A 13,120-nucleotide genomic window follows, 5' to 3' on the forward strand; every position below is an offset into this window, starting at 1 on the left:
AAGACTTTGAGGTTATAGACATGTTGGCTTTATCAGGGTGGTGTTTACATAGGTGTGTGTGTTTATCAAAACTCACCACACTGTATAACTAGTATGTATGCATTTATTGTATTAAATTATACTTTCATAGAGGTGATTTAAAAAATCCATAAGAATTGCTCTATGACAAACACTCTCCTTACTATCTTACGTTGATTATCCTAACAACGTAAAACTAGTACATTACAGAGCGTGGTTTTGAACAGAGTTGCTCTGCCATGGACAGTTTACTATCTTAACACTATAAAAAACAACCCAAAAGGAAACAACATAAGAAGTTGGGTTTTATTTTTTATTTTTTTCTATATGAGTGGAGAAGAAATATTTCTTAGTCTTAATCCAGGTGCATAGCGGTCACCTGGATATTTTCTTTCTTTTTTTTTTTAAACATGTATACCTTTTATTTATTTAATTTTTTAAAAAAATTATTTATTTATTGGCTGTGTTGGGTCTTCATTGCTGGGCACAGGCTCTTCTCTTGCGACGAGCAAGGGCTACACTTCGTTGTGGTGCATGGGTTTCTCATTGCAGGAGCTTCTCTTGTTGCAGAGCACAGGCTCTAGGCTCGTGGGCTTTAGCAGTTGTGGCTCGCGGGCTTAGTTGCTCCACAGCATGTGGGATCTTCCTGGATCAGGGCTCGAACCCGTGTCCCCTGCATTGGCAGGTAGGTTCTTAACCACTGCTCCACCAGGGAAGCCCTCACCTGGATATTTTCACTGAACAGATTACCTGCCTCAGTTTGGGTTCCCCCAAAGCAGACTCTCAGGCAAGGATTTAGATGCAAGTTTGGAATGTGGGAGGTGGTCCCATGGCCCCCACTCTGACGGGGGTGTGGGCCTTGAGGCAGGGCAGAGAAGGGTGCCCGTACAGGGTGTGTTAATGATCAGGGGACTGTGCTGGGATGTGGGGCTCAGTCCTGAGGGAGACCTGTGGGAGAGGGTGTAAACCATGCCTCGGGGTCACCCCATCTGGGAGAGGAGAAGCAGTGACGTTTACACGCTTGACTCCATGGGCTGAAGTCTTCTCCTGGGGCAGTGACTCCACTGAACTTTCCTCTTGCCCAGTTCACAAGCTAAGTATGCTTTGGGGACCAGAAAAAGCCAGGAGGGAGACCATTGAAGAAGCTTGCACTAAGACGCTGCTGGGCTGGGCTGCAGGGAAACAGAGGGTGCCAAGAGGGTGTGTTCACGACCGTGCCTGGAAAGTTATCTTTCCTTGTACGTGAAAAGTCCACCCGGAGCGTTCCTGTTTCATTCTTGCTTGTTTGGGGTTTCTCTTGTTTGTTTTCCTTTCTCTACTATAATGGTTGATTGATTCTTTGCGGCTCTGATATTAGCTCTAATTTAAAATGCCAAGATTAATCATAGTCAAAGGTAATGACTAATACTAGTCACACTCATAAAATCCTCTTGTATACATGAGAATGCCATTCTAATTCACTGAGCCCTTGTTATGAACCAGATCTCAAATCAAGTGCTTTTTTGGCTTACTTGTCAAAGTAACCCTAGGCTAAGGCTAGGGATTTTTATAATTCTCCTACTTTATAATATGAGAAGCTAAGGCTTTGGAAGGGTAGGTAATTGCCCAGGCTCTGGAGTCAGCAGATGTGACCAGAGGCCAGAGCCAGGCTGCTGCGCCCAAGCTCTCAACTCCAGTCCCCAAGCTTGTTCTACATTCCCCACCAGCAGTGTTCGTTCCCCAGTGGGTAACTCCATCACAAAATCAGAGCACCATGGATCAAACTAATAGGCAAAAAGGATGTTGATGGGCAGAGAACCAGACCAAAGATACAGTGCGCTTAGAGACACTGTGTGTGTGAAAGCAACTTACATGAAATCTGTCAAGATGCTCACCAAATGTTTACAAAGAAAAATACATTTTCTTCCCCGATAATATAATAAAAAAAGAATTAGCCCACATGAGGACCCTTTAAAACAAAGATTGTCTTTAGCACACAGAATCATAGATACTTTATTTAAATACTGGTTGTCTAGAGGCTGCGATGGTCAGGTCTGAGGAGAAGGGCACTGGCCCTGAGCACATGCGCTGCAGCCGGCTGAGTGTCCTAGCCAGTGGATGCTCACAGAAGTCACTCCCTTGGATCTTCCACCAGAACCAACACCCATGCCAGCTCACTCATCTTCGCATTTCCTGTTCAACAGTCCCAAGACACCAGGCTGTCTTTGGTTTTTCTCCTCTCTCTCCACCACGGACATTGTGGTTAAAAATAGGGCGGGAAGGCTGATTGTGTAAGAGTGTCTGGGGATAATCCTCTCTTGTTTAACCCTCCTTCTTTCGTTCCTGTCTACGACACTTTGCAATGACTACCCTTTGCATCCAGGAACATGGGATTACTGGCCTCCTTCCCTGACTCACTTCCGTCACCCTTCTTTTGCCTCCTGGGGTCACCCAAACAAACCACTTACACGGCTCCTAGAACCCAATCTAGGTCAGTGCACTAACACTACTAATGCTGGTCCACCTTGTCCTGACTGCATGCACAATCTTCAAGTTCCTGAGGGCAGAGCCCAGGTTTGATAGGTTTGTAACATCCGTCCTTAGCCTGGCGCCCCAGACAGCAGATGCACAAGCTCTATGGCATTAACAGATTGCTTTTTTCACTGCACTTTGGGTTAAAACATCCAATCTACAGGGCAGAAGGCACCAGCAGGAGAAGCCTTCGGTGGGCCTGGTGCAGGACCGGTTCCGGGTCATGACCTGTCTACTGGTGGACAGTATGCAAATGGCCCTGGAAAGGGAAGGTGGCCCCAGAGTGGAGCTATTAAGGAACCAGTGGGGTGCCTTCAGGTGCTGGTCACCTTGTATTGCTTCTGTTTTGCATGAGCTGCTGGGGACTCAGGTCCAGATTTTGGCTTATTCCTAGCAAAGTGTTGACTGTACCCTGTGAGTGTTTCTACAACAACCTCATCTCCAGCTGCTGCCTCTTCCCTGGCCCCATCCTTTCCATCTCGTCCATTTCCTTATTTACGTTTTTCCTGTATCCAATGAAATAAAAGGACCCCTTGGTCCTGCCTGTTGATGTGGATGCTCAGTCCCCAGAGAGGCGGGGGTTCCAGAGCTGATGAGCAGCAGTGCTGGGACTCAGGTCCAGGTCACTGTCCCACATCACAGGAATGGCTTCTGATGTGTCCAAGGGTCCATATTCTGCCTACTTGGGAATTCAGTCTCAGCTGAACATGGATTTGAGCCTGAGAAGACATGCAAAAAATAATATTCTTTCTCATGCAACTGACAAAGTCAACCTTAGAACAATCAGGGTGGCCTGCAATTTCACAGTCAGTGCTCTTTTGAGAGCCTAATAATTTCCAGCTGTGGTCACTGGATACCCAGCCTCTGGGAAACCACAGATGGATGGAACCCAGGCTCCAAGCTCTGCAGCATTTAGTGCCAGATTTCCAAAGGATGGATGCTCAAAATAACTGCCCTCTTAAGTGGAGAGAGGCACTTAGGGACACTCCGAACAATGATTGTGGCCTGTAACTCATGACTGGAATTAAAACCCAGCAACAACTTCGACAACAGTGCTCTGACTAATCAAGACGCGTTCTCCCAGACTTTTCAGTTTCATTCCCTCAAAGCCAATTTTCTGACCATTTCACCTGCGCCATTTAGTGAGCATGTTCTCAGCTTCTTGTTTCTGTCCTGCTTATTCACAGCAATTACAGCCGCTTCCTGAGGGTTCTGACGTTTCAGCAGGTTTTGAATATTCCTTAATATTAATCATTACTTTTTAAAAGTCTGGTGTGACTTATTGGTGTGACTCAATACCATCATCAAAAGGTTTATCGGTTTTCATATTGATAAGTTAAATTTGGAAGTAAGACTTCCTCTTTGGTCCTGAGTTTCTTCAGTGGTGAAATTGGAAGTTGGCAGGAGTCAGCTTGTGCACAGAGGAAGGAGTTTGGGGTTATCCTCGAGGACATGGTCGGCCCTCAGTGTCAGCAAGTTCAAAGAAGGGGTCCACTCTGCACTTCATTAAGTCGAGCCGTCTCCTGTGGGTAAATGAAATGTGGGGTGCAGACGAGGGGAGCCAGGGGCCCAGCTGTGGGGTCTGTGTGGGAGAAGGCCGTGGCTGTGGGGTGGCAACCATGAGAAGAGAGACGCATGCAGGTGAGGTTTTCCCAGATGTCATGAAATGTCCAGATTCCTCGGGGAGTCTGATCATATTTCATAGCACCAGGCATGGGGAGAGGGCAGAAGAAGGAAGGTGGAAAGAGGCAGGGAATGGGGAGAGAAGGAGGGAGAGAGTGGAAGAGGGGGGAGAAAGGAAGAGGAAGGAGACAGCAGAGCAGAGGGAGAGGAGGGCGGGAGAGGGCGAGACCCTCCAGAGTCCCGGCCTCATGGCAGTGGCGGTGTGGAGGGGGTGGCGTGGACCTGGCAGGCAGCCCACCCTCTCACTGGAGGCTGAGGGTTCTGAGCTTTGCTCAAGCTCACCCTTTGCTCACAATTCAGTATTTGGTCTGATTTGAATTTCACTACAGTTCGATAATCCATGTCCCCAGTGGCTTACTTTGTCCCAATGCTAGAATCGTTTATGCTTCCCTGGAACTTCCGCAAGCTAACGAGGGTGTCGGAAGGCAGAGGAAAGGGCTGGAGATGAAAGCAGATCTGGCGAGATGCTCTGCGCGGAATCCTGGTTTGGAACAACACTAAGAAAAAACCAAGGTGGAAACAAAGAGCCCATTTCTCACCATCCTCAACCTACAAGGAAAAGGAACCCAAGTCAGTGGAGGGCCTACCCTCCGCAAACCATCAGTCATGTACATTAATTTCTTTTGCCCATTTCTCAGGTTAGAAAAGTGAGGTTCTCTGACTTGCTCCCTGACAACATGGCTAGTGAACAAATTTGAACCCAAATCTTTAAGGGGCAAGACGTGGGGCGGGTGGAGTGAGAGGCGGGTCCTGATGCCAGAGCAGAGGATGCCGGGGGTAGCACCAGGAGGGGCAGATCACTTTCGGAGGATCCCTTACACGAGGTGTGGCCTTGCCCCCTTTACTGCTGGCGTGTGGGGACCCTTTGAGCTGCAATCACCAGTGGGTTGTAATGGCCTGAGAGGTGAAAGTCACTGCATTTTGAATCCTCCTGCATCACTAGGCGACCTCCAGGTGAGACCATACAAACTGGATAAAACCAGGATGCTCTTGGGATGAAAAGGGAATTCAGCCTCACTTGTCAGGGAGCGGAGTCCGCTTGATGCCGCCACAGACCTCCTTCCTGTGCGATCAGAAACTGGCCTCTGAAAAGCAGGATTTTTACGGATGATGGAATCTGTTCACGTGGGGGCTAGCAGCCCCGAGCAAAGTCAGAGGCCCCCCAGGTGGGAGCACTGTGCCCTGTGGTCCGACTTGACGTGTGGGAGGGGTTTTATCTGGACAGGTCACCCTCACCTCCATCTGTGATCTCAGGAAAGTCAGGGAGACTCGCTCTCCCTCCCTAGGACAGAAGTCATTATGTTTGGTTCTCTTGGCCAGTTTGGCAAATCTGCTCGTTTCCAAACTTCCCAGCATTTCTGTGTAGTATAGTGTGGTGGTCTGGGGAGTCCTGTAGAGCCCACTCTGGCCTGTGCCTGCCCTCCTGCCCCACAGATGAGCACACCAGCTGCCCAGCTCCAGGAGGTGGACCTGTAACTTCTCAGAACAGTGTTGCTGGTAGCCTTGGTTTATGTTACTCTGTAGCCACTTCAGAGTATCAGTGCTGGGCTCGTAAAATGGGATCTCAAGTCAGGGGCTGCTTAGAACACACTTACTGTTAAGCTTATTTCTTAGATTACACTTGTTTTCTTTCCATGTTTTGTGTGTTTTGTTTCTGGGTTAGCTTGATTTCATAGGGGCCCTAGAAATCATTTTAGGCCTGAGTGTCTGAGTCCAGAATCCTTTCAAAACATCCAGTTTTCTTAGAATGTAAATGTTTCTTGGAAGCATGAGTGGGGTGGGGGAGAGTTTCGGAAATAAGAAAACAAAACAAAACAAAACATAAAGCTACATAGAACTGTGAGAGCCCCAGTAGGAACAGATAAAGGGCTGATTGAGTCCCCTTTAGGCTAAAAAGACCCTGGACAGTGTCCTTCCTGCCCATGCGGCACTTGGAGCCCAGCATGACCCAAGAGGAGACCAGCAACAAAGAGAAGCTTACCGAGCAGAGGGAGAAAAGGAAGAACATTTCCCCAAATCTGACAGCTGCGCTCCCTGCTGGGATGACGTCCACATGCAGCTTCACCAGGTCCTGCTTAGAGTGGGGCAGGCAACATGTGACATAGAGCAAAGCCAGTGTTCTGTGTGATTGTGACTAGTCAGTGAACCAGGTAGCCGGAACCCTGACTTGAGGAAACTTGTCTTTTGTGAATGGAGGGTAACGTGTCAGGCAGCCCAAAAGAACGGGGGCAGAATTTTCATGAGAGGCCTGATGGACAGGCTGAGATGGGGGTGCAGGGCTCAGGTGAAAGTCTCAGAACCAGGTGGTATCAGGACAGGACCTGCTGAAACCACACAGAAGGGATGGGTCAAGAACAGCTGGGCGGCAACTCCAGGGAGCGAAACAGCAGAACACGGAGAACCTGAGGGCAGGGGCTGCGGCAGCACCATGGATAGCTCCCTTGGGTACAGGGCTGGAGGCAACGTGTTAAGAAGGCTTCTGAGGCGGTGACCGGGCCAAGCTGGAAAGAGCACACCACCAACATGCGAGGGGTGTGGTGGAACATTTGCAGTACGCTTGCCTTTCCTAGCGTAGGTCTCCTCTGGATCCACCAGAAGCCCTTCCGGTCTGCTCTGGATCCACCAGAAGGCCTTCCACATCACAGCCAGTTTGCACGTGAGGGATCGGAATCTCTGAGCTCGACACAGGTATCCTTCTGTGTGCTAGCAATTCTTTCCATCAGCCTCCTCCTTCCAAGACCTGCTCTCCCAGCATGTCTCCATGGGGCAGGGGAGGTTCCTGAGAGCTGGACTTTCAGCTGGAGCCTTGAACCCTCTTTTCCTAGTGAATGACTGTCAGATGCTGCTGCCTGGACCTGAATAACCATGACACCCGATCTAACCCAGAGCTCAACTGTAGATATTGGACTATGATTCTGGAAAACTCTGCCTTCTATCCAACCCAGGTGAGAGATCAGAGTCAGCCCATGAGATATCCTGTAGAAATGTCCACTTGAGTGATTTCCTCCCCAGGACCCCGCCAGATGCCACCATCACGGACGTGCAGGCTGGGGATGTGTACTGCATGTGGAAGCATTTTGCTGAACCACAACCATGGTGTTTTTGACTCTGGCACACATTGCGTGGAGCCTTCTGTGCAGCTGAAATGTGACACGAGCATGCTCAGAGCCGTCTGTTGCTGGGCAACGTTGATCTCCTTGGCTCAGAGATGCCCATGCTCTCTCGGCTCTAAAAGCACTCACAAGCAGAACGTGGGGCTCTTGCTCCTCTTCCCAGACAGTTGCTCCCATCCATCCAGCTGGGGAGTGGTCCAACCTGGGCCAGGGCCCTCACTTTTCTTCCCTGCCATCACCTTAACTCCTAGCCCATGGCATGCAAACACAGACGATTTTCTTGGTCACCCCAGGCAACCAAAGGGATAGGAAAACTGGATTTCTTCTTGAAGAATAGATCCCTCAGTACCCCTCCAGAGACCCTAACTCCAGAGACCCTAAGTCCAGAGACCCTAACACAGCCTGGCCTTCACCACCAGCAGCAGTGACATTGCCCGGGGCAGCATGTTCAGCCTTGGCCTTCGATCCTGTCTTCATCTTTAACCGCCTGGCTCATCTCAAGTGCCTAGTGGCTTTGAGCTGGTGGCTGGGAGAGCAGATGCTGGGTTCCCACCCTTAGGTGTTAATGACAGTAGGTGTAACATCTCCCAGGACTTTGATTCCAAAAAGGAACTTGAAGAAGAAGTAAATTACTAATGTTGAGATTTTCTTCCTGTTCGGAGGCACTGGCTCCACCCCCGTCCCATATGTGGCAGCCTGGGCCACACCATGCAGGTCTAGACATTCAAGCCCGAATGTTTGCTGAGTGCCTGCCCTGAGTCAGGCCCCCTTCTGGGCTCGTGCTTTTGTATAATAATCATAAGCCTGTGAGGTAGCTGTTACCATCCTTATGTTACCGATGCAAAAAGTGCACTTAGGGGAACCAGGTGATTTTGCCCAAGTCACACTGTTTCTGGGTGATCGTATTAGGCTTCACGCTCGGATTTATGATGCAGACCCCAGTGGTGGGACCATCTCTCTGCAGGAGTGTCAGTGGAAACTCAAGGGGAGCGCCTTCTACAAGGTCCACATCTCCTGCCCCAGCCTCTCTCTCCCTCCCCAAATCTCTGCCCCACCCCACAGGGAAGATGTAGGAGTTGAGTTTCCCTCATTTCTGAACCTTAATTCCTGGAACACACCCAGCCCTTAGTGCATGTTTGCTGAATGAAAGGATATTAGAATCTATTTCATACACGTGTATTAGTTTCCTGTGGCAGCTGTAAAGACTGCCACAGATCTTGTGGCTTTAAGACAACACTGATTTATTCTCTTACAGTTCTGGAGGCCAGAAATTCAAAACTGGTTTCACTGGGCCAAGATCAAGGGTTGGCAAGACCATCCCCCCTGTCCCCCGAGGCTTGGGGAGAATCCGTTCCTTGCTTCTTCCAGCTTCTGGGGGCTGCTGGCATCCTTTGGCTCATGGTCACAGTGCTCCAATCTCTGCCTCCATGGTCACGTGGCCTGCCTCTGCTTCCCTCTCATAGCAATGCTTGTGATTGCAAAGTGGGCCCAGCTACATACTGCAAGAACATGTCTCTGTGTCAAGATCCTTAATTACACCTACAAAGACTTTGCTATGTAAGGTAATACCCACAGGTTTAGGACACAGACATCTCAGAGGGTCCTTACTCAGCCTGCCATACCCACAGCTCCTGTCTTCAGAAGCCCTGGGTTGAGGCTGGGGGAGCTGGTCCAGCCACCTTCATGTTGCTGTTGAAGTAGGTGCTCATAAGGACTGAGGGTCTCCCCCCTTTCAGGGTAATGGACATGCTGCCCTGGTCTTCAGGAGGAAGGCATCCCTGCTTCCATGAGAAAAAGTTCTATTCAGAGTCCCTTCACTTCCCAGCAGGGTGATGTGGGACCATGATCTCAGCTCTCCTGGGCCTCAGTTGCCTCATCTATGAAATGGGAACAATGAAAGTACCTACCATGGAGCTTTGTCTTGAGGGCTATGTGACAGGGACCACATGCCCAGGATGCACTCATATAGCTTAGAATGTTGGCTGCTATTATTGATCTTATTGTTGGCTAAGTCTCCCAGAAGCTCTGAGCTCTATGGGGAAACCCATCCTTTTCAAAGATTTCCGGTTCCATCCCTAACTACTCAGCAGTATCCCTGACAGGTATACTCAACAGTATCACCCCCAGGAGTGAATGGAAATGAAAATTGGTGAAACTTCCTTTTGTGGTCACATCCATCCTTTGGTAACTTTGGATTTACAGTGACAAGACCATTTGGCCGCACAAGATGTTTTCCTCCTCACCAGGAGCCAAGTAGGTGGCAAACTGGGGAAGGACGTCTGCTTTCAGTACTTCTAAGTGGCCTCGAGTGAAACATTGAAAGTCAGCATCTTGAGAAAAGTGGCCAGAAAAGCCCATTTCTTCTCTTTCGTGCTCTGCAGCACAAGCTGTTTCCCTCTAGACTGAAGTTGGAATTCTCTTCTTTCATGGAAAAGAGGATCTGGCAGATCAGACTTAGTTAAAACTAACTAAATAAAAGGTGATGAAAGCCATCAGTATTGGTATTTTAAGTTCTTCCCTAGCTGCAATCGGTGTTCCCCTCTCTCTGTGCGTATTGGAATTCCTGCTGATGCGGGGAGGTAAGCCAGCAAGAAGGTCTCCTGTGCTTCCTGCCCGAGGCTTCTATCCTGGGCTCCGTCAGGCGTTGCTCACAAAAGCCCCACGGTGACCACAGGGATCAGTCATGGACCTTCCCGGAGTTGTGGTCTTAGGGCTTCATGTCTTCGTGGCATTGTGATGACCTGCCTGCGTCCATGTCTGCGGTGGGTGGGAAGGCTGTCCCAGGCCTCGCCCCTGGGGTCGCGCAGCACCAAGCACCCCCACTAGTGTGGGAGGGGTACTTCTCTCATCCTCTGGAGGCTGGGCTCAGCCAGGGAGGCTGGGCTCAGCCATTGAAGCTGATCTTAGCCCCGGGTGCAGCCCACAGGCGAGCTGGGCTGAACCAGCCAAACCCAGCCACGAGGAGCTGAAACACAGCCAACCCTCTGGTCTGTGAGTCAGAGAAGAGAGCATGTGCCCTCTAGTCACAGACGGAGGCTTTGAGGTTCTCTGTGACACAGCAGAACGGAACTAACACAGACCCTTCCCCCTCTAGCCTGAGGTTGCCTTGAGGAGACACCCTGCACGTGGTCAACAGGTGCCAGGGCCGGAGTGGACACTGACATGGGTGTTACATGTAGCACATAGGAATGGCTTTTACTCTGATTCAGGCTCTCTTTTTCCTTTAACAAACATCACGAGCCTGTGACCAGTGGCCCCAGTAGGGCTGGTCAAATGAGAGCTGGAACTGCATTGGTGAAGGCATGGGATCAGACGTCACTCCTTATGTGACCTCATACTGACCCAGCCACAGGGGCCCAGAACCCCCGTCTGACCGCAAACCTGTTCCTTTTCCAGCTCTATCTGTGACGTAGGCTCAAATGTGGGGCGTAACCTGTTTGCCGTAGCTGTGACGTGTCCTGGGATTCACGCAAGCTACAGGGAGCAGGTCCCATCCAGGGGCTCCTGGAGAGTCGCAACAGAGAGAAAGGACTGGCTGTCAGGAGTCATTCCAGACCAGGAGGAGCTGGGACGACCATCACTGTGGGCACGAGAGTCACAGCACCCCCCCGCGTCGAGCCGCGTGGCCCAGGAAGGGGCAGGTGGGTGGGCCGAGGCTGTCTACACTGGAGTAGGACCTGGGTGTGCTCTGGGCAGGGCCAGGTTAAGAAAGAGGAGACCTAGTTCCACTCTTTGGGAAACAGAGTTCCAGAGCTCATGAGGAATGACAAGGCAGGCAGAGTCTAAGCTTAAAGGCCAGGGGCCCAGTGGGAACAAGCTGCCCGTAGAAGCCCAGGAGGTGGTCTGGGTAAAGCCCGTGGGGACTGAGAGGAGGACGTGGCTCAGGGGACATCGCGGGGCCTGGGATGGTGCGGACCATGGCCAGCCGTGGCACTTTCCATAAACTCACTGGCCCCTGAGGGCCCAGGACAGTGCATCGGAGCAGCAGGGCTGGGCCAGTCAGGCCCAGGGGAGGGGGCCCATCCCAGCCACACCACCTGCGGATCCCACGTCTCCAGAGCTCAGACACCTGGCTTCTGCCTCTGCCAGACTTTCCATCCCACCCGGATCCCTCCCCGCTTGCCACGTTATCTCCTTCTGTGCCCCCTGAGACTTCTCCATAGCACTGGCCACACTTGGTAACCCTTGGTAACCCATCGTCTCACCCCAGCGCTAAGCTCTGGAAGGTCAGTATTTTGGTCACCGTTGCAGCCCCAGAGCCCGACACACGGCCTGACTCTGAGGGAATGCTTGGAAAATATTGATACAGCGAGAAATGAATGAATGAGAAAGAAAGAAAAATCAAGGCTAATCTACGAAAAAACAGATCACATCTGTGTTTCTTGAGTTGATGGCATTTGGTAAACAACTTCCTCGTGTCCTCCCCCACCTGCTACCCAGCAGACACAGTGATGGATGACACACCATGTTCTGAGCCGGGGGTTGCGTTCCTCCGCTACCTCCCCAAGGCAGAACTTTGATTGGTCTAATCCAGCAAGCTTTGTTACAAAATTTTAAAACTGGGAGTAATAACAGCAACTTCATGGAGCAGTAAACAAACTAATGGATGAAAAGAGCAATGCTTGTCACACAGGCGGAAATAAATAAAGGCTAGCTGGTTCTCCCCTCTGCTTCGACTTAATCAAGCTTTGATTCTTGCTGGCAGGAAACAGAATTCAACTTGAAGCAAACTTCAACAGCAGGGGATATTTATATGCAGGACCCTGGGGTGTCTCATGGAGTCTGGGAGCCATTGGAAAGCCATGCTGGGGAGCGCAGCTCTGGGGCCCAAGCAGGGGGGCTCCCAGGTTTCACTGGGACGTTGCCTTCAGCTACTGCCTGGTCCCTCAGGTCCAGGGAGCCGGGTCTCGAAAAATGAATGTGGAGGCCAAGAGTCTACCTCCCAGGGGAGGAGACGGTCGTGGTTAAGAAACAGGAGCAGGACATGAATAGATGGCCCCAAAGTTTCAAAGACATTCTTCCATGTTACTTTCTCCACGAGGTAGGTCCCTGAATCTACGGCTGGTGATATTAGTTCTCTCCCCAGTGCAACTTTATCCTTTACTTTGGGCATTTATACTGTCACTTGTAATTTGGTATGATGTATGTATCTGTTGTACATGCCTGGACACTGCATCCTTCAAATGCAGGGGCCTTGTCTGATTACAGCAAGCAAAGGACCAGCACCTTAGGAGCATTACATCTGTGGACTTAATTAGTTGTTTGCAAAAAGGAACAGGAGACTAAGTGCTCCAAGATGTACAAAAAGTAGCTACCCATTGGTGATTTACGGCCTTCATCACTGAAAATGATCAATGCATTCATCACCGAGGGGTGTATGGCATGCCTACTGTGCCCCAGATACGTGCTGGGCCAGAATCCTGCTTCCTTGATCCACTGCCCAAGGTGGAGACTCAAAGGGATCATATTTAGGAGACAGGCCCACTTTCAACTCATTTAACATGGCAGCTGAATACAACTTTTATTTCCCTTTTGCCCAGTAACTTCTTTCTTTCTTCAGTATAGGACCAGTAACAGAAGAACTTGCTTCGGTCCAGCCCTTAAAAGACAATTCATTCCCTGTGTTTTCCTCTGGCCTTTAGATCAATCATATAGTCTCATTTCAAATTGTACACTTGTATAACTTTCCAGGAGTTTAGCCAAATACTCAAAAAAAAAAAAAAAAATTGCTGGTTTGATCATTGAATGCCAGAAACTGAGGAGTTCTAAAAATCTTATTTCAGGAGATGTGATGG

This window comes from Hippopotamus amphibius, chromosome 12 (genome assembly GCF_030028045.1).
Source record: "Hippopotamus amphibius kiboko isolate mHipAmp2 chromosome 12, mHipAmp2.hap2, whole genome shotgun sequence".
Lineage (NCBI taxonomy): Eukaryota > Metazoa > Chordata > Mammalia > Artiodactyla > Hippopotamidae > Hippopotamus > Hippopotamus amphibius.